Below are 24,709 nucleotides of genomic sequence, written 5' to 3'. Positions count from 1 at the left end.
ATAGTCTCAATTCTTTTGAGAACAGTTCATAGCTTTGAACTACTTATCTATTAGGCTGGCTTTCAGTCATTTATACACAAATGTGTCTAAGTAAATATAAATATGTATACATATAATTGCATTCCCATATTTACATGTATGCATATGTATCTGTGTATATACATTCCAAATAGTGTGTAAGCATCTTGAGTGCAAGGATTTTATCACTTTTACTTTTATTTTATGAAGTACAATGTCTAACCCATAATAAATGCTTGCTGACTGATTGATGGGTTTATCCTAGGAGTCTTTCCAATTTTTGTAAGGACTTTGAGAATGTTCAGGAATCCCAGACCACTTTGACATCCATCAATGAAGTCCTTCAATATGACTATCTATTTCCTTGCCATTGGGAAGGATTTTACACTTACTGATCAAAGAACTTTTTGCTAATGATAAGGTATCCAAAGTTTACTCATTATGTCAAAGAGAAAGTCCTTATCAATCTTATTTAATTTTTTTACATAGGTGTTAAGAAATTAGATTTCTTTTAAAGACTTTATTTTGTTTTTTAGGGGGTTTTTTGTAAGGTAAACGGGGTTAAGTGGCTTGCCCAAGGCCGCACAGCTAGGTAATTATTAAGTGTCTGAGACCGGATTTGAACCCAGCTACTCCTGACTCCAAGGCCAGTGCTTTATCCACTATGCCACCTAGCTGCCCCCTCTTTTAAAGACTTTATATCTAAACCACAGAAAATCCTCATGGGGCTTATCCTGGTCATTTTGACACATTTTCACTAAGAACACCAAGAAACCTCCTCTTAGAAAGAGGCCCTTGGAAGAAGACAAAGAAGCAAAATGCCTCTTTTGGAGTCTATGTTAAGAAAAGTCAGCAATTCAACTAAACAAACATTTGCTAAGTACTGGGTTTCTTGTGTTTTTAACTCAATGTTCCTTTCCCAAAGCCTACCACAGTACTTTGTAAATATAGTGAATGGACATAAAGGCCAAGATGAAGAAAGAAACAGGAGAAAACAAGAGAATGACTCCATGATGAGACAGCCAGAAGAAAAAGATAATGGAAAGGGAAAGGAACTAGGAGATAAAGGAAGAAAGTCTTTGCCTGGTTTATGACAAAAGAATGAAATAGAGGCAAGAAACTAATATGGTTTTAAGAAATTTGGAAAAGGGTCATCATTGTTTTTTTAGCCAAAGCTCTAAAACATCTGAATTTCAGCTTCCCTCTTTGAAATAATAAAAGTGAGACTTTCTCACTATAGTCTTTTGACCTATTCATCCAAAACCACATACTTCCCTATAATATCAATGACTCACTGAAAATCATTTATAGATTTCTCCTCCAAGATCTCAATAACCAATCTTTAAGTAATAAAATTCAAACTGAATTGCAGTTATGTGTCTGGTTGAATTTTAGGGATAGTCAGACTTTGCATCGTATTTCTCTGTCTTCCAGTATTCTAAATAGTCTTTATACTAAGCAGTCTTCACACCCTCCCTGTGGGTCTTACTCACAGAGCAAGTCATAATAACAAGCTTCCATGCCCTGGCTGGCTTTTGGCTCAACAGGATAGTTTTAATGCCAAATCCTATTTCGAGGTCTTCATGGGTTTATCCTTACATGCACCTAAGTGATGTGTCATGTTTGGTCTCTTCAGAGACCTGATTCATTGTCTGTGTCCCCTGTTGCTATTTTAGTGACAATATGTATACATCTGAATGGAAAAGAAACCCCTAATTTTTTTTCTTCCTCTTTGAAAAATGTCATACTGTGTGTGCATGTAGGGAGAGGATGTTAGTATTAAGAGAAGGAAATGATGGGGTCAGATGGGGTTGTCAAAGATAGTCCAGATGAAATTTAAATAAGGAATTATGGTGATGATGATGCTTTTTAGAGGGGAGAAAACTAGGTAATGTGAGTTTCGAAGCATACAGTCTATAATCTGGGCTCAACTGAAGCATACCAAAGAGTTTAGGTCAGACCTACAAGGTTCACTTCTTCTAAACATAAAATAAGGAAATGTTGAAGACTCTCTTGTTCTCTCTCTCTCTCTCTCTCTCTCTCTCTCTCTCTCTCTCTCTCTCTCTCTCTCTCTCTATCCCCCTCTCTAATAAAATACACTAACAGCTTTACAGAAGACAAAATTTTTTTATGAGGAAAGAACTAGAGCTTTAAAAACTGAAAATATGTGCGGGGGTTGTATTTGTTTATACATACATAAAGATATACACAAAGGCAATAATTATTAGTATTTACATATACATGCCCGTATGTTAATAATTGTGTAGGAAAAGTGACTTAGATCTAGAAACAACTGGCAGACAAAGAAGGAAAATTGAGAATGATCCTGTCTAAAAAGTCCATTCCAAAGGAAAATATTCAAAATAACATGAAGAATAATAAACCCACAAATAACAATATTTGATGGAAATGAATCATCATACCAGGTTCTAGAACCTAATTTCTTTTCCAATCGAATCTTATTTATGTGTGCAAGAAGAGATTGACAGCTTTAAATGAAGGGTAGGTGGATGTCAGATTCTTGGCAACTAGTTGGTATTGCAGCTCTTGGGTGGTGTCAGATAGAGAGGGAGAGGAGGCAGAAAGAGAGCACTCAGTCCTGAAAAGATCTGAAGATCACAAAATTTCCATTCACTCCCCACTCCATGGAATACTTTTTGTTATGTCTGTAGAGGATTGGGCTTATATTTTTTATCCACAGACCACACATTATAGAATATTTACATGTTTATATAAATTACTGAAAGTAAAAGAAAACACACACACACATACACACACACACATGCTCACACATGCACTCACACACACAAAATGAGTTTGTTCTCCTTTGTTTGGCATTTTCTGTAACACAGATTGTGGTAATTATCTCTCTGGTGTTATAAGCCTTTTCTTTCTTTCTAAAGGCAGTTTTTTTGGAATCACGTTACAGTTAACTCAGTTTAACAAATAAGAGAAGTCTGGCAAAATTGCCCCATGTGCTTTACCCAAATATTTGTGGTATAGGCAAGCTCTCAACGTTTTTATTATACCCAAGGTTCTTAGGTTTTTAATGCAAGTGGAATAACATAAAGAAGAGCAAGAAGCACAACTCTGAAAACTGGGTGTGCGTTAGATATACTTTCCAGCTTACTCAGTGCCAGATAGTGAACAAGAAAGAGATAGATTTTTAAAAATAACTTGAATAAAAAGAAGCAAATAACGTTTGGAGGCATTTAGCACAGTACAGTTTACCCTGGCATGAACTACAGGCTAATGATGGAATAATAACGTTTGGCGCTCAGTGAGTACAGAAAGCTCAGCAACAATGCCTGTACTGTGGTACTGGAACCCATGCACTTCCCATTTATCCTAGTGCTCTATTCAAGACAAAGAATTTTAGAATAGAGGCAAAGTAGAGAAGGGGGGGGCGAGGCTTGGAGGGAAGGTGACTGAACTCAAGTTTACTGTAATATAAATACGCATATACACTACTACAGATGTTATTCATTGGCGAATGTTGCTACATAATTATGCTATGTGCTTCATAATATTTTAATGAGCTTTTACTCCAAATAGAAAAGAAAATGAATATCAAGAAGCTCTTAAGGGGGAAAAGTTGGGGTTGTTTTTGGTCCTTGGGGGAAAAAAAAAGAAAAAATCTCCTAATCGGTTATGTTCAAATGGCAGAGAGGGGAAAAAAAATTGGTCTGGGTTCAATAAAATTGGATTCATTCTAATAGATGAATAAATGGTTTCTGAAGTTTTTTTAAAAATAGTTCCTGTTAAAGGAAACCCAATCATAAGGGGTTACAGAGTGATTCTGGTAGATTATTCCTTTTCTTTTTCTCTTTTTGAAAGAAAAAAAAAATTCTTAAGTGGAACTGTTGCAACAATGCTGTTAATATATTGTGCCAATTAAAGTCTTGAAATAAATAACAAACCACTTAATATGTGTTGTAAATGTCATGCTGATTTAAGCATTGTTATGCAGAGATTACATCTCTTTGGGGGATGGATGGCTAAGCACTCAATGGAGGTTCTCTCTCTCTCTCTCTCTCTCTCTCTCTCTCTCTCCCTGTGTGTGTGTGTGTGTGTGTGTTGTGTGTATGCGTGTGTTTCTGTTGTTCCTTTTATTTTGTAAGAGTGATTTCCAAGGAAAAGAATAGAAATTTGGTAACTGCTTTATTACATGTCATATTTCATAGTAATGGTATTTGGAAGCAATAGAACTATTTTATCCCTGATAAATCCCATAATGCCCCCAATACCCTAAAGGATCAAAAGACAACTCAAAGCATGAGCACCATATGGGTCTCCCCATATGAGTAGGTAGCTTGTTGTGTGAAATCGATATAAAATATTATTTAATTTGGAGAAAGGGTGAGGATGAGCTATAAGAGGTGAGAACTGATCAAATGTTCTTTACAAGTCATGAGCAAGCTCTTTGCCAGTAAAAAAAAAAAATCATTGAATATGGTGTTCTCTGATATTGTATTAGCAATAGATCAACTACTTTACCTGTAGTAGAGTCAAAAATTTTTGTTATCCAAGATTTCTAAATCTTTTCTAAAGATTCTATACTTTCCTGAACTAGAAAGACAATGACTCACAGAACATACTATTGGTATATACATGGCATTAAATATGCATAGGTCCTATCTATTGAGAATCCAAGTTAGCAGAAGATTCAAGTAAGTATATTTTTTCAAGTATATTTTTCTTTATTTATTAATTCTATAGTTCATATTTTACAAATGACAAATAACAAGCCAAATGATATTCAGTTTAATTTAAAAAAAAAATTTCCAGGATAAGAAACTGAGAACTAAAGATCTCTTAGACTAACAAACTAGCCTTCTCCATTTATAGTGTTGTTTTCTAGTCATATTCAAAGGTCCAGAATTGCCTTTGTAAAACATCAGGGAAAAATTTAATTAGTTTTCAGATGATCTGGGTATTTGTATAGTTGCTTTATAATTTTTTAACTATAAGTTTAACCTATATGTATATGTATATAAATATATATATATATATATGTATGTGTATATGTGTGTGTACAAAAATGTGCATGTGTGTATTTGTATGAATGAATATTTTATATATAGATACATAAAATCAGTTTCCCTACTGTTCTGAAGAAATGGGAGCTTATCATATATTGTCATAAAGATTTCCAAAAAGGGTATATATGTTACATGCATTTGCATATATGTAAAATTTGTGAGCATTGACTGATTTTATATTCTTGTTTATTTCAAATTATAAACTTTCTAAAATGTGGGATTCTACAGGGCAGTATTCCCTTCATTACCACATTGCAAGCTTGCTGTACCTCAGTAGAACATCATTGGAAACCCCTATGTCTAAATAAACTGAATCACTCCATAGCTAGCTTTCTATTGAAGAGCCTTTCTGGGCCTAACTATGCTAGTCCTTATTTAGCAGGCACTAAGAAAAAGTCTAGTCAGCCTGGAATTTGTCCAGAGGTCAGGATAATTTAGGGCTTGAAGACTCTTAGTGCATTCTTCAATGCTACCATGCTACCATGAGATAACAGAGAAGGATTTAAATGGGGGAAAAAAGCATGAATCAGCTAGAGAATGTTCAAGGAAGGGCAAACAGGATGGGGAAGGTTCATGGCATATAAGATAGCTTTCTTCAGTATGTGAGGACATATTTGTAGCAGGGATTTGACTTCTGTTTTTCTTCAAAGATAGAATTGAAAAATTAAAAAAAAACAAATATAAGTTCTATCTCAATTAAAAAAATCTTTTAATATTAGTCCCTTCCAAAAGTGGAATAGTTTGGGAAATAGCGGACTTCTACTTATCTGAGGTCTTAAAGACTGAATGGTCACCCATAGCATGTGACTAAAGAGACTAGACAGCTGCTGGTCCCTGTCAACTCTTAGATTCTGTGATTCTTTGTTAGAGTATAAATTTATAGGCCTGTTTTCCTTATTTGTAAAATAAAGAATTTGGACTAGTTGCAGTAATTCTTCATCTGTGATCTTTGGATTTTAAAAAATCTTTTGACAACTGTACTTCAAAATATTAAGTTTCCTTTGCAATCTTGTGGGATTTTTTTTTAATTTAATTCATTTTAAAATGTGATTCTAAGGGATACATAGGTTTTTTTCTATACCGTCAAGTGTCCCTGACCCAAAAAAAAAGGTTAAGAACTGGAAGAAGATGCCTAAAGTTGCCTCTATTAATTTATGAATTAAAGTCTATTAATAATTTATGAGTAAGGAATGACTTTCCTACACCACAGACTTCACAAAACACAGGCTATTAGACTAATAACAAATTTTGAGCTGGAAGGGACCTTAGAGCTCCTTTAGTCACAGATTCATAAATGTATTGGACTTCGGAGAAACCACCTAATCCAACTCTCTCATTTTCCAGATAAGTAAACTAAGGTTGAGAGAGGTGGTGTGCTGTCCCTAATATCTCACAAGCAGGAAGTTGTAGAAAGAAGGTTTTGACACCATTCACATGACACCTCATAGGATTTCTGGCATCTTTTATGCTGTTTTTAACTCAGAGATCCTCTCCTGCTAAAACCACTTTGATGGTGTCCAGAATGTAAACAGATTGTTTAAAATGGGCATTGGAAAGGTGAAACTTTTTACTTCAATTTTGTTTGACCCTTTGCTATCATTCCTCTTTGTCAAAAGATGAAGGGTCTGGTAGAAAGACAAGATCAAATGATACTGGAACTGGGAGTCAACTTGAAAATAATTACATTATATGCAGATGGGGAAACTAAATTCCAGATCAGTTCAGTGACTAGCCCACAGTCACATGGCAAATGTCTGATGGGAATGTATGCAGTTTAGGGGAAACCTATAATAGTCCTCTCTTCTTAGTTCATTTAAATCTTCTAAGATACTTAACCTTTCTAAACTTCTTTTTCATCTATAAAATGAGAATAATTCTTATACTAAATCCTCAGGATTATTGTAAAGAAAGCACTTTGTAAAAGTTACATACCAATGTGAGATATTATCATGTTCCTTGTTTATACCTTCCCCTATTTATAATGAAACATGAAAGTGAAACACCAGTAATTTCTTTCTTCAACTTTATAAATTCCTTTATTTCCATCTTCAATCCAAAACTTTTGAAGACATCATAGTTTGACCTTTTTTTCTGTGAAATAGGTCTCTGTTCTTATTTTTATCCAAGTATTCAAAAGTTGGTTCTATTTGAAAGTGATATAAAAAAGAAGTCTTTGTGAACTAATTTTTATTTTTTATTTGAACTAAATAAAGTTCAAAATATCTTTGTCTGGAAATCTAAGCCTGCCATAACCTGGTGTCTCACACCTTTGCAGCTTTATCTTCTATTATTCTCTTTCATGTTATCTGTGCTCCTTCAGCTGAATTGAACCAATCTCTGTCCTCCATCTTCCAAACATGATCTGAATTCTTTTCTCCATGTTTTTGTCCAGACTTTTTCCAGTATCTGAACTTTCTTCCCTCTTCTTTTCAATTAAATGTCTAGCCTTATTGTATAATGCCAATTCCTTAAGGAAATTCCCCTGATTTCTCCCCCCCCCTTCATTTTCTATTCCCCTTTCTCTTCCCTTATGGATAATAACCTTTATCTCAGAGGAATACTTAAAGGAATCTGCTTTATTTCACAAAATATTGGGTTTTAAAGTTATCTGAATATATATCTTCCTCTCTTCTAAACTATGAGTTCCATGGCAAATGTTGTTCCTATACTTTACAGCTCCCCTATCACCTAGGAAAAAGATCCTGCTTACACTAAGTACTTAACAACTGTTATTGAATGAAAGAAGGAATGAAGGTGGTTGAAAGGAGATAAAAGTGAAATTGCAAATGGGTACTAACATGCTTTTTATGGCAAATACCTCACTTCCTTATTTCCCAAGATTGTTGTGAGGTTCTAGAGAACTAATGTATAAGAAAACAAATTGAACAGTATTACTCACAAAACAAATCAAAGGCATTCTTACTTGAGAGGAATAGTAGCAAGAAGACTCCTAGGATTAGGCCAGAAGGTGGACTGAGGTGAGGGATTCCATTTGTTTTTGTTTGCTTGTTTTGTCTCTAGCCCTGAAGGCACACTACAGACTTCAGTAGTCATAAAATCAGCCCTTTCAAACAATAATCATTCAAATAATTGATATTTGTGTGTAAGAGGTCATTGCAGTTCCCTGGATGATTTTCTTTAGAACTGACTCCTATTTGAGGACATTTTTATATGGTGACAGTAAAAAGGAAGAGAAGTTTCAAAGAAACTGAATCTCTCAATCTCTCTTTCTCTCTCTCTCTCTCTGTCCCTCTCTTCCACTCTCCCTCTCTTTCTTTCTGTCCCTCTCTCTCTTTGTCTCTCTCTCTGTCTGTCTGTCTCTCTCTTTCGCTCTACATATATATATATATATGTATATATATATAGATAGATAGATAGATAGATAGATATCTTTCTCTATCTCTCCCTCTCTTTGTCCCCCTCTTTCACTCTCTCTCTCCCTCTCGTTTCCTTTCTGTCTCTCTCTGTCCCTCTCTCTTGTCTCTTTCTCTCTGTCTCTTTCTTTCTCCTTCTCTCCCTCTTTTGCTCTAACTCTTTCTCTTTATATATGTATATATGTATTAAGTATGCATATATATAAATATACATTTATGCACATATTACATATGTGCATGTGTATGTGTGGAGAGTGTGTGTTTGTGTGTGTGTATGTGTGTGTGTGTGTGTGTGTGTGTGTGTGTGTGGATGTAGCTAGGGGGCACAGTGGATAGAATGCTGGACCTGGAGTCAGAAAGTCTCATCATATTCCTAAGGACAAATCTGACTTCAGACATTTAGTAGCTGTGTGACCCTGACCAAGCCAATTAACCCTGTTTGCCTCAGACTGTAAAATCTGTAAAATGAGCTGGAGAAAGAAATGGCAAACCACTCCAGTGTTCTTGCCAAGGAAACCCCAAACGGTATCACACAGAGTCAGACATAACTGAAATGACTAAACAACAGCAATATGTCTGTGTATATGTGTGTGTGTGCATAAAATGTATATAATGTGCATATGTGAATGTGGGTGACAAAGGTCTCCCTTTCTCCCACCCCATCCAGACACATTTTCACTAAAATCGTTAATTATATGTGAGTATATGTGTGCATTACATATGCATACATATACACATTTCACTTTAATATAGAAGTGTCCAGGTTAATTAGAAAGAGCAAGGGGAACTCTTATCATGGGAACAAGCATAGTGTAGTCGATAAGATACTGTACTTGCATTCAAGAAGACCTGGGTTCAAATCTAAATTCAGATACTTAGTAGCTATGCAACCTTGGGCAAGTCACTTAACCTCCTTCTAAGTTTCCAAATCAATAAGATGAGGGGTTAGAGTCAACATTCTATAAATCCTTTTCAATTCAAGTAAATTTATGTTGCTAGAGGAATCTGCTCATCTCTTAAGACCATTTTATTGATCTGCTCTTCCCATGCCAATTTTGTAACTAGAAAACTATAAGGGGAAAAATGGCAACTCTCAACACTGAAAACACAAAGCTGTATGATAAGATCAAATTTCTAGACTGTAAAATGGAACCCATGTTATTTCATAGGGAGTTGATGAGACCCAAGTCATACACAACTTGGGGAAGAATCAGTCATTTTTTTCATGCTGAGCACTTGGAAATTGAACTTCTATTTTTTTTCCACCCCTGTCCATGTTAAGTCAGCTTACTAAGAATCACCCAGTCAGTATAGCAGAGATAGAATATTGGCTTTGAGACCAGATCTTTATGCACTAAATTTTCTTTATTCTCTCTCTCTTTCTTTGGTATCCTACTTCTTCAAAAACTCTCTTTTGTTCCTTACTGAAGCAATCAGAGTTCTGTTCTTCTTCCTCAATCCCAGAAGACCTGCAGTAAATAGTCAGAGGAGGATAGAAAGAAGTCTCAGGAAATAATAATAATAAATAAAATTGGATAAAGAAGGTTAAGAGCAGAGAATTGCACAACTACCTTGCTTAGCTTCCTCTCTCAAAGGAGGCAATACTTACTGTTTTTTCAGTAACTATTGTAAAAGTCAAGTTTAAAGAAACAACATTCTGGATAAAGGCAGCTCTTGAATTCAAAAGAGGTCTGACGTGACACTGACTTGTTAGTAGAAACCAGAAAGGATTGATTAGAAATCAGATCTTACTGGCAGCCCAAAGCTCATATTTGGTTATCCACATACACTGTCCTGGAGTGCCCAAGCTTCTGATTCTAGGGTCCCAAAAGGATCTCAGTACCTACAGGAACAATTAGGTATATGGATGAAGTCTAAGATATGCAATCCTTGGGACAGGGCAAGGGAGAAATGTGGCAAAGACAGTAAGCAAATCCTTGTGACAAGTGTCCTAGGTATGTTTTTTGGCATACATAAAGTGGACCTAGCTGAACTGCTCTATGGAAGCTCCATAGGTAGGGGAATGATTTCATGAAGTTGACCATGAGTCAATAGTTGATAATTGAACCCAACTGACTTACTCATATGTCTATTAAATTCCAAATCAGCCCAACTCAATTCCTGCTGATACTATGATATGTTATGGGGAAAGGAGTTGTTGGAAGCAGAGAGAGGAAGGGAGTAGATGAATACTGTTGATTCATCCTATAAGGTTTATTCCTATTTCCTTTTCAGAGATTAAAGGAAGAATAGAACACTTTCTGGTGAGCATATTCATAGTTTTAGTAGAAAACTTCTGATGTTACAGTATATACTGAAATCTCGATCTTAATATTTATTGTAGAACAGAATAAGTTAATAAGAGGATCCATTTTAACTCCATCCATCCAAGAAAGTTTCATCACTGAAATATAAGGAAAAAGGAGGCATGGATGATGACAAACATTGAATCTAGAACCAGAGGACCTGGGTTCAAATTTTGCCTCATTTTGTTTTACTGCCTGTTTGAGCTTAACCAAATCATTTATCCTTTTCAGAATTCAGTTTCCTCTTGTGGAAAATGAAGGAATTATACCAGGGAATTTCTAAATTCTCTTCCAGCTCTCAATCCTCTGATCCCTAATATCTTTTTCTGATCCAAAATTCCATGTTCTACACAAAGAGTTTCATTATAAGGTGAGATAATCTTAAAAGGCAGTTCTATAGACTTGAGCCCAGATAAGGACAGTAATATTTCATTCAGTTCATTAAAAAATTCTAAAAAGAAATGGAAAAGTCCTAGTATCTAGGTATGTTGAATAGAAGAATTCAGTCAATTTTTAAAAATTGCATAAAAAGTTATCTCCCACATTGCCTCTTTACCATTTGTGTGTGTTTATCTATCTTTCTATCATCTATCTATCTATCTATCTATCTATCTATCTATCTATCTATCTATCTATCTATCTCTACCTATACCAAGAAAAGGGAAAACAGAAAACTGTACTAATGAAAGTTCTGACCTCCTCTGATCTTCTTATTTCATATATTTATATGAATATATATTTATATGAATGTATTTATATTAAGGATTCAGAGTCTGTGAATATATTTCAAGAGGTATATGAATTGAGGTGAGAAAATTTTTGAAATTCTCTGTAATTGTATATTTTTTATGTTTTTAAAAAAAGTTATGATGACAAGTTCACAGGTTTCATCAGATTGTCAAAGGAGTCTAACACACACACACACAGAGAGAGAGAGAGAGAGAGAGAGAGAGAGAGAGACAGAGAGAGAGAGAGAGAGATGGCTAAGAACCAATAATTTAGATTCATTTCCTACATTTATAGAGTAAAAAAAAAAATGGATCCCAAAGAGAGAAGAGGTGCTTGTCCAAAGTTACAGCTAGTTAAAAGCTGACCTGTTATTACAATCCTGACTTTTTTTTTTCAAAATCTTGTGTTTTTCTACCCAACAATCTCATCTGAAGGGGTCATCAAAAGCAGAGAGTATAATTGGAAAGACTCATCTCCAGCATGCAAACTCTGGCTTCTTTGGCTCCTGTGTCCTCCCATGAAGTTCACTTACGTCCTTCTAAGCCTTGGTAGCTTGACTGGAGGCAGTTTTCCCAGCCTTGTATCAGAAATTCATGCAATTCCTTGGCCCTACCCACTCCCTGAAGGGATAGCTTTTGATTACAAAATCAAAAGCATCCTGTTCAATATCCTTTTATAACCAAGCCTTTGCTAGTATGATCATGTCAAAGGGGAAATCCCTTCTTTGTACTAAGCATTCTCATGCACCTCTGTATCCAGATGGTATGGTGAAAAGAGTGCAGTATTTGGAATTACAAGACCTGGGTTCAAATACCATGGATACCCCATAGTAACAAAAAATAGCTCTTCATAATTGCTTTAAATTCTTCTTCGTTAGTGGTATATTCATTTTGTTTTTAATGCTACCAATTTGGTTTTCTTCTTTTTCTTAAATCAAATTATGGTTTATCTATTTTATTGGGTTTTTTTCATAGAACCAATTCATAGATTTATTTATTAATCCAATAGTTTTTATGCATTCAATTTTATCAATTTCATCTTTAATTTTTAGTATTTTAAACTTAGAGATAATTGAGAATTTTTAGTTTGCTCTTTTCTAGGTTTTTATTCCATACTCAATTCAGTGGTCTGTTCTTTATGTTATTAATGCAAGCATTAAGAGATATTAATTTTCTTCTACTGTTTTTGAAGTATCTCTTTTGATATGTTGTCTCATTATTGTCATTCTTTTAATGAAATTATTGAGTGATTCTATGATTTCTTCTTTAGCTCACTTATTCTTTAATTGTTTAATCTCTAATTACTTTTAAATCTATGTTTGTTTCCATTGTTAAGTATAATTTTGGTTGCATTGTGATCCAGAAAGGATACTTTTATTTTTTTTGCTTTTAACTATGAAATTTTTATGTCCTAATATATAATCAATCTTTGTAAAGGTACATAGCCCATAGTTTTCAAGTCAAATTTCCATTATTAGCTCTCGGTATTTTATTTTATTTCATTTTTGTCTTAATGCTATCAAAACATTGGCAGATTCATCTACTTGCTTCCATTGCTCATAATACCAATAATTTGCTTCTTGTTCTTTACATTGTGATTGCAAATATTCAATTCTATATTCAACTGAACTAATGAAAGGCACACTTCATTGGGTTCACAACACAATCAGTGAGCTACTGTGGTAGGGTACCAGGAATGTAGAATCAAGAATAAAATCACCCTTGCTCTCAAGAAACAAATATTATATTATGGAGATAGAATGTGTATGTAGAAAGAAATACAACATATGTATTAAGTAAATATAAAGCAACTTTAAAGGAGACAAAGAGCTAACATTTGGAATTGGGAAATTTCTAATATCAAGAAGAACTCTGCATTATGCATTATAAGAAGTTAGGGATTCTATGAATCCATAACACAAAAAGACATGGGAACAGAATAAAATTTACAAACAGGAAGGTAAAGCAATTCAGAGTAAATCAAGGGGTCCATTTAGTTATAGTATTAACAATGAGAAATGACTTTGACAAGTAAAAATAGTACAAGTTTTTAGCCTTATAAATGTGCTAAAACAAATTTCTATGAAAAAGGAATTTCCTAAATACAGTCTAAACTTCATTATTTTTTGTACTGGTTCACAAGTGGGAAGGGAAAGGAAAAGAAGGGAAGGGACATAAAAGGAGAAATGGAAGAGCAAAAAGAAAACTAAACAAAATTAATCACTAAAAGTTCCAAACAATGCAAACAAAATTAAGTATAGTAATTATAAGATAAGCAATGGAGTAATTTTCACTTGATTGGGTGTGGGTGTATGGAAGTAAAACTATAGTTTGCCTGCTGGTGCAAGAATGTCTTACATGCCAATTAGTGGTTATTGTGACTAATTATTTAAAACATTTTTAGCAATAATTAAAAATAAATGCACCTGTATAATGTCTCATAACTGTGTTGTGGTAAAATGCTCAGATTTTTCATATCAGTCAGGCATGAAATGCTTAGTCAATCTAAATAATACAGTCTACCATGTGGAGCCAGGATCCAGGAACAAACTTCCATATCGTAATGTCACATAAAGTTGGACTACTACTGGTATTTCTTTAATTCAAGATACAGTATCAATGAAAAATTGATGAGAAGGGACAATCAATCAGTATTACTGGGTAGGTCAAATAATAATAATAATAATACATAATCTTTAAGGATGTTTTAATAAATGTTACTATAAAAATACACATAATCAATCTTCTAACTGCATGAAAGAAAAGTTTTCAAAATGTAGAGACTTAACAGAGGATCTTCTAGCAACATGACACTAAAAGCTTTTAAAATATAATTATCAGAGAAAAATAAAAATCATTTTAGAAGTTCGTTATGCCTGTTATTCTCTCAAATAGAGGAGTTATACACCAATGATAAGTTTACACACTTACACTTTTATTCAAAGTTTTTAAAGTAATTTTATCCACCTGTTCCTGTAGAACATTAAATTTATAAGAATTATAGCAAGATGACAATTTGTTTCAAAATCATTTCTTTCTGAATCCCATTGAAAATGATAAAGAGAATGATATAATAATTTATCATTATGATTGTTGTTGTTCATCTCATTCTCATTATCCAAATGAGAACAAGATAAATAATAATATGACATTTATATAGTACTTTAATTTTTGCAATGTGATTTGCATATGTCATGTCACTTGAACCTTATGCATCTGTATAATCTTAGGATATTAGCCATGTGTTTGTTGACTACCACCAAATACTACTAAGATGAATCCCATCAAAAGTTTCTAAATCATTGAGTTCACTCTGTGGGAGTTAATATTATAGGAGAAATGATTAAAAATAATTAGACTAGGAATCAGGAAATCTGTGTGTCCACGCCTTTGGGCTGTTACTAACCAGATACTAGCTATGTGATCTTTAGTAAATCACTTAATTTCTCTAGGTTTCAGTTTTGTCTTCTGTAAACTAAGAAAGATAGAGATAGAGAAAGGTAAGATGAAAGAGAAATAAATTTAGGGGTCAAAAGTCCTAGGGTCTACTTCTAGTTTTGCTGCTAATTCACTGTGACTATAAAAACCAGTTCTCCTCTCTGATCTGTTTTCTTTTAGATAATGGGAATAAAACAGATACATTCTAATGTCTCTTCAAGTTCTATCACTTTATTTTATTTCTAGATATCCTTCCATCTCTAAAATTCTATGTCTGCATGAAAATGTCATTCAATTCACATTTAAAAACATTACTTAATCATGTATTTTCCCCTGTTACCATTCCTGTTTTCAAATCTCATTAAAGTATGATTAAAGTTAATATTACATCTATTTTGTCCTTTATTCTGAAACTATTTTAATTTATTAATTTAGAAAAAATGAATTATCATGTTAGGAGGGAGCAAAAGACATCAAAAAAGCTTTTTATTTAAGATTAGTTTTTACTTTGTTCTCAAAGAATTATGTGCTGTGAAGAAACATATATAGAGGTTAAAAATGCAAGAGGCCAAACTCCCAATCCTGGAATGTTTCTTTAAACTTAGAACTACATGTTTCTAAGAGACTCCAGTACTAATCTACTATAAGAGAATCTGTCTGTTATATGGTAGCTGGAAGATGGAATGAGGAGACTTGGTTCTTCCAATGCCTGAAAAGTTTCCAGGTTTTTAAGTCAAGGAAGGTAACAAAATTAGACACCTGCCTGATAGCAACCCCTACTAGCTTTTACCATGACAGATGTCACATTATGAGGCAGATAAAAAAAAGTCAGAAGTATGAGAAATTCTTGATTATGAAAATCTTAAAATGTTGGAACTGCAAGAACCTTAAAAAATATTCTAGACTAGTCACTTCATTTTGTAAATAAGTAAGCTAAGATCTAAGGGTAAAAATGACTTGCCCAAGGTCATGCAATTACTATGTGATAGACAAAATTAGTTCTTGCTTAATATCTCAAATACATATAAATACATGTATTTATATACATGCACACATATTCAAAAAGCAATTTTTATACTAATTATCTCCACTAGAACTGGAGGGAAGCAAGGAAGGAAGGAAGAAAAAAAGCTGAGAAACCTTTTTTAATTTATGTACTGATTGTCATGTAATTTGTTGCCTTGATGTCACATTAATTAAAGGCTGTGAGGAAGAGTAGTCTTGACCTGGTTTTTTGGTAAAAATGTATATTTTGTAAGTCTTCTACTTAGCACATTGTTGTGTACACGAAGGCAAAAACATACACTATTACTATTATTTTCAAATCTTACTGCTTAAAAATTCACACTCCAAATACTGACTGGCACACCTGAAGCAAGGAGGAATCACATTTTCACTCCAGCATGTAATTGGCATATCCATATTTTGTTTTTACTTGTTGTTTTTAAATTTTATTTTATTTTTTATTTTTGCTGGGGCACAATCAACCTGCCTTCCTTCTGCCTCTCCCTGCCAAACACATCAGATTGTGGGTGGTTTATGGATACAAAATAACTCACGGGCAACCTGAAAATCAAGAAGATATTGTAAAGGCCTATTGTGGAAAAAGCATGGGAGAATAATAGAAGACAGATTTGAGATAATTGTTTGGGAGATGACAGAGTCATCTCTGCAGGTTCTGCCAAGTTGTCCCTTCAAAGTTGGTGAAGAGATGCTGTTATCTTTCCATTCTCTTTCTCTTTCCCCTCTTCAAAGGGGATAAATGTACAAATTCAGATGATAAATAGCAATAATGATCAACAAGGAAAGACCGCTGTTGCCTGAAATACACTAAAGAAAAACATTTAGAAAAGGCATTGCAACTGCTGCCACTTCATCCCGGCGGTTTCTGAGCCCCGTTAAAGCATCAAGACTTGGATCTATTTTACATAAATAGGATGACGGCTCAACACAGTTGGGGGTGTTTTTATTGCCAATTTAACTGGTGTTAAATTAGTGGGTATTTAACTGTCACTAAAACAATTTAGGGCCCAATTCACTAAAGTATCATTTCTACTAATATTTTAGTGAAAATGAGGAATTGCACCTTCGCCCGGCCGGGGCTGGTTGGAGTCACCACTGTGTGCTAGTCAACAGTAATGAAATTTGCATTAGGCAAAGCGGCCTGTCGCCTCCCGATGAAAAGATAAGCTCTTTGAGAACTTGGTATCCTGCTGGAGTTTATTGCAGCAAACCATATTTTACCATCACTCTTCGCTGACACGAGATTTTTGAATTCCTAAATCACACGCCAAATGAGTCTGGCCATAGCCAACATTTCATAGAAGGCTTTAATTGTGCGATATTTACTCTGCTCCCAACTTTTTTTTTTTTTTGGTTGCTGTCGTTTTTGTTGCTTTCATGGGGGGAGTGGGGGGAGAAGCAAAAAAGAAAAACATATTTCTCCACCCCAACGGAACAGGCCGAGCCCCCCCCCCCCCAATTGTGTTATGTTTAGAAATGCCACAACACAGCCCTCTCCCAGCAAACATATCATTTCTTTGTTTTGGAGGAGACTCGGGCTGAATTATTCATGAGGCCCAATTTCCCAGGCTCATTGTGTCTGGTGGTAAAGTCACAGCCTGCCACAGCACCAGGAAATCTCGAGTGCTTTGCTCAGAGCACACAAGGGTTGTGTGCCATCCAGGGGCTTATTGTGGGCTTTCGGGTGACTGGAGCAGCGCCGGGACTTCCAGTGGCATCAGCTGTGGAAGCAGCTGTTTGCCCACCCTCTGTGATGGAAGAAATGTGTTGTCGCTTCCACCCTGGGTACCCCTCACACACACCCCTCCCCCCTTTCCTACCCCACCCCCATGCTAACCCACTACCAATAGGGTGTGAATGAGCAGAAGTAAGACCCAGCTTTGGGGATCAAAGACAGACCCATGTTTCACAGTTAGCCTGACTGTTTATTTTGTTTTGCAGCCTCCAAACTGTTCATGAGTCACTGCTTCCTTGTAATTTATGTATCAGAAGTTTATTTTTTTCTTGTGAAATTCAAAATGATTTATTGTTTAGTTATTGCTTTATTTACTTACTTAATGGATTGATTGATGTGCCAGGATGCCTCAGGCAACAGAGGCAGATATATTTTTTTTTTAATTTTTAAAAGGAAATAGATTACAAACAGGAGTTTCACAAACACAGAAAGTCAGACTCTCCTTATTGTTTTGTGTTCATAATGAGTTCCTGTTGGCTCTTGTACAGTACCTGTCACTGGCTACCCATTGAAACCAAACACTGCACCTTACACATGGAGACTAGTGGCAGAGACAAAATGATAAGATATTCTATGTATATACTGATGGGAGATATCATGTGTATGTGCGATGAAGAGAGGACCATTCAGGTGAGAGATGGCAAGGAAGCCTGGAACATAGACTACAGTCTGAGGCCAATCTAGGCACCTACAGTAAGCAATTCTCTTGAACAGTACTTGTGTCTGAAAGTAATAGAGCCATTCCAAAACAATGGAAGTTATTATAATTCCATCTGGCATCATTTATCTACAGATGAGAGATGTGCAGACAGAGAAGTCCCACAATTGGAATTACTCATAGAGACTTCAAATTATCTGTTTCCCTCAAAGACATTAAGCCTACTTTCATTTTATTCAGGATACCCATTGCACCTGAGTTAGCAAGCAGAAGGAAAATGAGTCTGAATCAATTGAAATATTTGGAAAGAATGTTGGTGGCAGTAAAGATTGGAACAATTGTCATGCTATTAAAACTTCTGCAGACTTCTTAGAGTGTCACTTGGTTTCTTGTTTACATTTCACTGGGGATCATAATAAAGTATTTTGTCTGTGTGTGTGTGTGTGTGTGTGTGTGTGTGTGTGTGTGTGTGTGTGTGTGTAGTTTGTCTTTTTTTTTTCAAAACCTGATGTCAAAAATGCCCAGAGCCCTCATTTGCTCCCTAATCCTCACATAGGAGTGCCATTGTTGTGAGGGTTCTGAAACCCCCATTTCCAAATGAACTCTAATTTGACATAATGCAGCAAAGAAGGCATCAGTCACTGAGATGCATCAGAAATGCACTTTATTTGGATTCAGTTCAGACTCTTAACGAACTGGTTTCCCGTAAAAGCAGCAGATGGAAGTGAGGCAAACGGGAGAGTATGTGCGGGCTTACAGCATTAGCTGCTGAGCAGCGATTACCAAAGTCGCTCCTTAGTTCGGGTTGGCACATTCCTGCTGAAACTTTTAATTAGAAATAACATCTTACATTTATCTGGTTCTCCAAGGTTACCCAATCAGGGAAGGCACGAGTTCTTACCTAGTACAAGGAAGTAGACTCGAATCTCTCTCTCTCTCTCTCTCTCTCTCTCTCTCTCTCTCTCTCTCTCTCTCTCTCTCTCCTCTCTCTCATTTTTGACTTCCTGATTGCAATAATGAACATTGGACTGCATGGTCCAAAAATTTATAAATCTGGCATAGCTGTAAAGGTCAATTAAAAATCCTAGTTGTCCTGTAAACAGAATTCTCCATATAAGACTATCACACAATGCCCTGAGTTGTCTCTTAATACAAAATATCAATTTGATTTTCCTCAAGAGATTAGCTCTCCTTTTGCAATGCAAATATTTTCAAGTGTACTAAACACGTTTTAGCACCTCAACGTAGGCACTAAAACTATTTGCATGCAAAATTACCCAGAGTAGGCAGACTGGCACAAGCTTATGCTAGCACCATATGTGCTAAAGAATTTGAGCCAGGAAACAACTAGTATCTGGACGTTATTTACAATTTAAATTTAATTTTATATTATTATTCAAAAGAGAGCTTAAATATAAAGTCTCTATTAAAATTAATGCTTCACATGGAGCTCAATTCCACCCTAAAATTATATTTTAATCATTGTTGTTGTTGTTAGTTCCCCAACTATCTAATCCAGTCAATGAGTTGCTGAACTAAGCACTCTCCAATATGGCACTTTTGTTTCTGGTCTCCAATTCAACCTCCATGTTTCTAAGGCTGTTTGGGTTCTGGTTTGAGAACCACTGCTCTCCAAAATACATTACTTTGACGGAAAATAAAACAAACCAGCTCTTCATATTTCTGCTAACTCAAACAGTATAGTACATAGAGAAGACCCAGAGTGGGTCACAAAACAAAAAAAGAGGCCCTCTCTTATTGCCGAAGATAGATGTGTTGATCTTTAGGCAAGTACTGGAATCTACTCTACCTGGAAATAACATAGAACAAAGTTCACATTCAAATAAATGACAAAGCTATTTTCCCAGAAGTACCACCTTCCACACACAGCAATGCTTCCTGAACAAGGGAAATGACATTGGCCTGGCATTTGTTGTGGCAAATTGCCAGCTGTTCACCCTGCCACGGGAAGGTGGCACCTCTGTATTCAGGTGCAAAATTAACTATAACATCTTTGTTATAGAGAGTAATGGCTATTAATTTAAGAAACTTGGATCTGCAGGCAATGACTATACTTTTTTTAAATGACAATTTCTTAATGTTAATTGCAGCAGAACACTGTTATCTTCTATTCGCCTTTCAGTTTTTCCCCCACCTATTTTCTACTTCAAAGTTGGCAGATTTTCAGGACCTTAATAGCCTTAGTTTAAATTATTTAATGTTTCATTTTCATGTTGTGCCTACTTCTCGAAGAAGAAAAAATAATTCTTGAATGGATCAGAAAGACTGTTTTCAATTCTTCCCGGCCTCCCTCTTTACCTGAGGCTGGCAACTGGATCCTTAGAGTGATATGAAAACTAGGGGCTGAAGAGGGTTTGCTCATCTCCTGCAGAATGCAATAACTTTACATTATAGTTAGTAGTGTTTGTATGTGAAAATGTGTATATCACATACAACACATGTTACATATAGCACTTTGCTACTATTTTTAAACCATAACTTTTCTGAGCAGTAAATTACAGTTAGAATCTAAGACCCAAATACAAACTATCTTTTAAGTACCAGGTTTCAAAAGCATTTTACACAAATGTCTGTGTAAAGGACTCTTCTCTTGGAAATGTAAGTCTAATCAAATATGCTACATTTCACCACAAAAACTGCATTGAAAATGCCCCGAATCTAAACTGTGGAGAATTGTTCTCCTAAACAAAAGTACTCAGATTTATTATAAGCTCAATATGCACATTTCTGACCATTCTAAATGCTTTTTTTTAGGTCAAATAGCTTTTCTTTTCTTTCTTTTTTTTTTAAGGAAGAAGCAGCTTTCTTGATTTGCAATCAGTCTTAGAAATGTTGAATCATTGCCTAGGTGCATGAACTCAATTCGGAGCAGCTTTAATTTATAACGGCCAACATTTCTGCAACATAAGCTATCCAAAAGGGTCCCACAGAAGAACTAGAAATCTGTGGTTGTGTAGAAAGTTTAATGGGAATGGAAATTCTCCACGTTTGCATGTCTATCCTTGCATATTAATACCATTACATTTTAAACGGTGGTTTGATTTCAAACATTGAATTAATTAGAAAGGGAACAGTGAGGGTGCTCTGAGATGTCAAAAGAAATGCCAACATCTCCCTCTACTGGTTGTTAGAGGCAGATTCTTAGTCCCCCCCCTTAAGGCAAAGAGAAAGGAAGGTACTTCTGTTTGTGGTCTGATTTTGTTTCTTAACTACACTAGATCAACTATATCAATCTTTTTTTTTTCAGAACAAGCAGAACAAGATGTTCAATGACACCTGGTTTCGCTCCTTACCAGTTTGGAAATTTTGAACAAGCCAGTTAAGAATCAAGCCTTAATTTCCTCATCTGAAAAATGAGATGTTAGATTAGTTTGCTTCTAAGTTCTCTTCTTGCTCTAAATCTATGCTTCTATGCCTTGTCTTCAAATCACTTATCATCTTTGAGTCTTGGTTTCCTCATCTGGACATTTGGACTGAAAAATCTCTAAGGATGCCATCAGTTGTAAATACTAGGATCCTTTAACTGTGGATCTTCTTAAAAAAAGGGAAAAAAGTACACTAGATTCTCGTATTTAGGAAATTTCATGAGATTGTAGATACAAAGAATTCAAGCCTGGAAGGGACCCTGGAGAATATCTAGTTCACTGTCTTTACTTTCCTGATGAAGAAAATTAGATCAGGTAGTTAAGTGACCTTGCCTCAAGGTCATACAGCAAGTTTGTAGCAGAGTTGTAATTTAAGCCCAGATCCTCAGCACAGTGAAATCACCACCAGTAAACTCCACCCCATTAAAAAAGATGGAAAAATTTTTTTCATTATAATCTAACCCAGTAACTCCTACTACTAATAACTCAAGAGTATGGGTCATATAAAAATGTAAAACTTCCTGACTAGATTTCAAATGAGAGATTTATAGGATTCAAAGATAAAGGATACCATAAAAATAATCCAGGTCAATATCCTTATCTTCCAGATGGTGGTATGTGAAGATGCATGTGACTTTTTCAAGATGACATGTTGAGATTTAAACCTAGTTGCTCAACTACTTCTATAACAAGTATACTTCTATACCTGTTACCTCTTCTTTATCTATAAAGGGGAGAGGGGAAATATAAAAAAAAAATTCAGTCCTATCCCAGCCTAGCAACTACTGTTGCTAATAAGAATTTTGACATGAAATCCAGTTTCCACCTATGAAAGTAATTAAACTACATAGTGAAACTTCTTTGTTAAATTTGCCCTGAAAAATGTTTCAGTGTTGGAGTTCATTTCACTCCAATGTACAGTTTTTTTGGCAATGGTATAGTGGAATAATTTTGAGTAAAGGAAATCAGATGTGAGGCCCAGCCAAATCTCTATAGCAGACCACATCTTAACAGTCACACAACTTACTGAAAGATGCAGAGAACACAAGATCTTATTGTTATTGAATATTAAATCTTTTTTATTTGGTAGAAAGAAATGCTAGCTTAAGGGTTCCATCTCTTCCAACAAGGTGTCTCTCACACACATATGTGTATATCATCCAAGATTCCTTGAAAGATACAACAACAGATGTAACTTTGTTTTCTGGCCCTTTACATTATTAATTTTAAATCAGGAACAAAACAGGGAGGCACTTGCTTGCCAAAGTTGCATGCCATTGTCATGGAGCAAGTCCAGGACAGAGTCCAAATGGAAGCTAGATCCTGTCCAGAAGATGAGGTCCTCCAGCTGCTCCTGTTTGTAGATGACATTGTGTTGATTGCATCAACCCCCAGAACAATACAGAACCTCTTAAATGACATTCACAATCAAAAGAATTCAGCCAACTATCTCTATAAGGGAAAAAAATCCAAGGAAATGAAGAATGTTTATTATATAGTTCCTGATTTACCTGTTGATAGCCAACACAAAGAGCCAATCTATAATCAATAACAATAAAAATTATAATAAATAATATTTATATAATGTTTTACGGTTCTCAAAACTCTTTAAATATGTTGTTTCATTTGATCCTCATAGCACCCTGGGAGGTAAATTCTATTATTATCTTCATTTTACAGATGTGGAGACTAAAGGATTTGCCTAGTCTTGTACAGTTAATAATTGTGTGAAGTAATATTTGAAATCAGATTTTCTTGACTCCAAAACCCACACTCTTTTCACTGTACGACCTAGCCATTCTTCAATATAAATAATTATTTTAATAAATAAGTAAATTGAACTTAAACAGATGAAGATCTGGGTCTCTGATGGATAAGAAGGGAATGGACTACATTATCTATGAGAAACTGCATAGTGCTTTGCGTCCTCAAGTTGCTCCCTGAAACAAAGGTTTATCTTTTCAACTTTAATATTCTTCTGATGGCATTATATGACTGTTAAGTCATAGAATAGCAGTGGTTCCTCTTCACAAAATTAAAACTGAAGATCATTTAAAGACCAACTAAGTGGCATAATGAATAGCACACTGGACTTGCAAACAGAAAGAGACTCATCTACATGAGTTCAAATCCAGCCTCAGACAGATATTACTTGTGTGACTCTGAGCAAGTCATCTAACCCTCAGATTGTCTCAGTTCCTCATCTATCAAATGCTCTGGAGAAGGAAATGGCAAACCACTCCAGTAGCTCTGCCAAGCAAATCTCCCAAACAGGTTCATGGAAAATTGAACATGACTGAGAAACAACTACAATTTAATAGCAAGAATAAACCCATAATGGATACATTATCATTTAAGAGAAAGCAGAAAAATATTAGATTTAGAAAGGGAGATGGATCAATTATATGGGCAGACTAAGGAATAATAGATGATTACCTTCATTTTTCACTGGTATCCTTATAATGTTAAGTAGAGAGACTCAAGCTTCTTAGCTAGATGGGTCCACCTATGTCTTACAAGAATAGACAAGAGTAACTAGGAAGAGAGAACATGGGTAGATTATAATGCACTGCTTTGAAGGGAAAAAAATATTTTCAGAATATCACAGATCCACTGATGTATCAACTGAAGCAGAGTTTTCTCTCCAGCATTTAGCATAGTGTCTGGTACGTGATAGGTTCTTAAAAAATGTGTATGGACTTAACATAATAGTGGCTCATTTCTATAAGGCAGTTTTACAAAAAGATGCCATGCATTCAAAGAAAGTATGCCCTTAGAAGGGTAGGCAGTTATGAAATGTTTGTGTTCATGTCCCAGTTAGAGTAAACTCTCTAGCAATGACCTGGAGTTTGAGCTTCTACTGCAGCTGATCCCTCTCTTCTATGTGGTTCCTATTGAACCTTCCTCTGCCCTGAAACAAAAAGACATCAGGAGACAAGAACAGAGTCAACAACAGGTATTTATGAGAAATTATATTAAATCTGACAAATATATTATTTAA

General features: G+C 35.1%; 1 pseudogene; it reads left to right on the top strand.

Annotated features, from left to right (window-relative positions):
- The first annotated feature begins 17,478 nt into the window (after nt 1-17,478).
- The window catches only part of LOC141496487 (leucine-rich repeat-containing protein 51-like), a 65,044-nt pseudogene continuing 57,813 nt past the window's right edge, over nt 17,479-24,709 (top strand).

The sequence above is a fragment of the Macrotis lagotis genome, chromosome 8 (genome assembly GCF_037893015.1).
Source record: "Macrotis lagotis isolate mMagLag1 chromosome 8, bilby.v1.9.chrom.fasta, whole genome shotgun sequence".
Taxonomy (NCBI): domain Eukaryota; kingdom Metazoa; phylum Chordata; class Mammalia; order Peramelemorphia; family Peramelidae; genus Macrotis; species Macrotis lagotis.
This window is presented reverse-complemented; position numbering and strand designations above follow the sequence as displayed.